The sequence below is a fragment of the Emydura macquarii genome, unplaced genomic scaffold, assembly GCF_026122565.2.
Source record: "Emydura macquarii macquarii isolate MOO-44397 ecotype Brisbane River unplaced genomic scaffold, CSIRO-AGI_Emac_v2 contig_306, whole genome shotgun sequence".
Taxonomy (NCBI): Eukaryota; Metazoa; Chordata; order Testudines; family Chelidae; genus Emydura; species Emydura macquarii.
Genome location: NW_027130443.1, coordinates 10,600,001 through 10,602,424, shown reverse-complemented (window position 1 = coordinate 10,602,424; position 2,424 = coordinate 10,600,001).

Below are 2,424 nucleotides of genomic sequence, written 5' to 3'. Positions count from 1 at the left end.
TATCTGCATTTGAAAGTAATATCAGTTGTCACTATGTTTGTTTCCTAAAGTCTTTGAGGGGTGGGGCAAAAAATCAGACACCAGGCAGTCAGGAGAGGTAGCTTCTGAGCTATATAGAGTGGGTGGGAAATGTTGCCCTCATTGCAAGAATCAGAGTATTTGGATAACAGGTGATTTTGAGTATCCCTGTGATCCACTAAAAGAAGAGCTAAAGGAATTCCAGGAGGAAACTTAATTTATAAGTGATGTAAAATTACAGGGTTTTTTTTTTCCTATTTCATTGGCTGATCAAAGCTCATCTTTTCAAGGGGAACAAGGAAGATGTAAGTTGAAATGGACTCAGGCTAGGTTATGAGGCCCAAAATTAAATTTACCTTCCTTATTTTCATTTGAAAAAACTGCATAATTATCTCTAGTTAGTGTGTTTATAGAAACAAAACACAAATCACTGAAATGCTGTCATCTAAATTAAAAAAATCAATACTGCTTGCATGCCAAGTTGTACCTAGTTGCAAATTAAAGTAATTCAATTATAAATGTCTCAAAAGATTATTTTTGAGGCACTCAGTGACTCCCTAAATATAAATAGTGCTGCTAATTATATCTGTAAGAGATCCCATTTTACCTGTTTCTTTTCATCTCCACTCTACCAAAGAGAACCTTTGCTGTGTTGCAGCTTTCTATTATTTCCACATCTGATCTGCAAATGAGCCAGTCACCCATACACGGTACAGCTGTGATGTAGTCATTTCTCTCTCAGGATACACTGTGATCCCAAAGTAACTGGTAGGCTTACAGACAGACAAGCTGCACCTGTTAGCTGCCCACCTACTAACCAGAGAAGATTGGAGACTTGTAGTGATATATCGTTCTGTGTAATTGTCAATACTGCTGGGCTGTGTAAGTCACATATCCAAAAAGGAAACAAGTGATATACTATTGGACTGTAAAGAAAATTGGGAATGTTTACAGTAAATTAGCTTTTATATGGGTGCTTTTTCATACAGAGATCTCAAAGCAAGGTCAGTGTCATTCTCCCCATTTTACAGATGTGGAAACTGAGGCACTGAGAAGGGAAGTGAATTGCCCAAGGTTACAACGTGTCAGTAGTAGACCTGAAACGAGAACTCAGATCTCATGATTCCTCATCTAGTTCCATATCCACTGGGCTGTGAAACTGCCCAATCACATGGCCCAAGAATTTGATGGAGAAAAGATCTCTGTGTCACACAGCCTTTTGCACACATGAGGGAACAGGACTTACACAGTGCTTTCCCAGCTGCTGTGTGGAGAACAGTAGGTGGTGGAGCAAGATATAAACAGGGGTCAACACCTCCTGCTTGTCACGTATTCCTGGCTCAGAGGAGATGCGGGCCCTGCTGAGTTTAACATGCAGAATGGAGACAGCAATTTCACTCTTTGCAGCAGAACACCCAGAAGACCAGGCAAAATTCAGCTGCCCTTCCTCTTCGTGTGTGTGTGGCTTTTAATAAGACAATACTGGAGAAGCAGAAGAGGAAGTGAAAGAAGGGAATGGTTGCCCTCAGTTGTGAAACAAAGTAACCCAGCCTTATCTGCCTGTTCTTCCCCATTATATTTCTGCTTGAATTTATTGCTGAGGTTGACAGCTCTGGCGTAGACAAGACCTCGTGTAAGCAGATGGAGTGCTGGCTTCCCCATTCATCTGTACCATTGACCTCCAGCCGCCCCATCCAGAGCTTAGGGTTTTCTTAAATAGAGACAGCATCGTGCTGCCTGGTAGGTTTGAGATAATGGATAACAATTCGAATGAGAACTTCTTATTCATCTTACTTGGGATGTATGCTAACATTTACAAATGCCTACGTGACTTACGAGCCTAAGTCCCAAGTTCAAAAGCTGTGTAGGCACTTAGAGGGCATTAGGCAGATAAGTCCCATTGATTTCAGTAGGAGTTGGTGCCCCAAAGACCTTTGAGGATCTGGGCCATAGAACCTAAATCTCATTGAAAAATCAATGGGATTTAGGCTCCTAAATCACACCAGTGCTTTTGAAAATGTTACCTCTAGTCAGAATGTGGACATAGATCTCTATTGGTGACAAGCCACTGCTTCAATATGAGTTCTCTTGAACTCTCCTGCCAGTTCCACCCTCTCCTTTCCCTGATGAGACAATTTGGTGGAAGCTCCAAGGGCCCCATTCTCCAGTACTCTGGGCCTCGTGTAGATATTTACACCAGTGCAAGGTGAGAGATTGAGTGGCTCATAGGCCTGTCATGGGCTGTCTGCACAGAGGTGAATTTCACCCTAAGTCAGAGTACTTTTGGCTATTACCCTTCAGTTCCCTACAGTAGCTGCTTCAAGAAATGTATCCTCCTTCCTGAAAATCCTGCTTTTGCTGCTGCTCCGGAGCCCCCTCGTGGAATGTACATAACATGGCATGGGA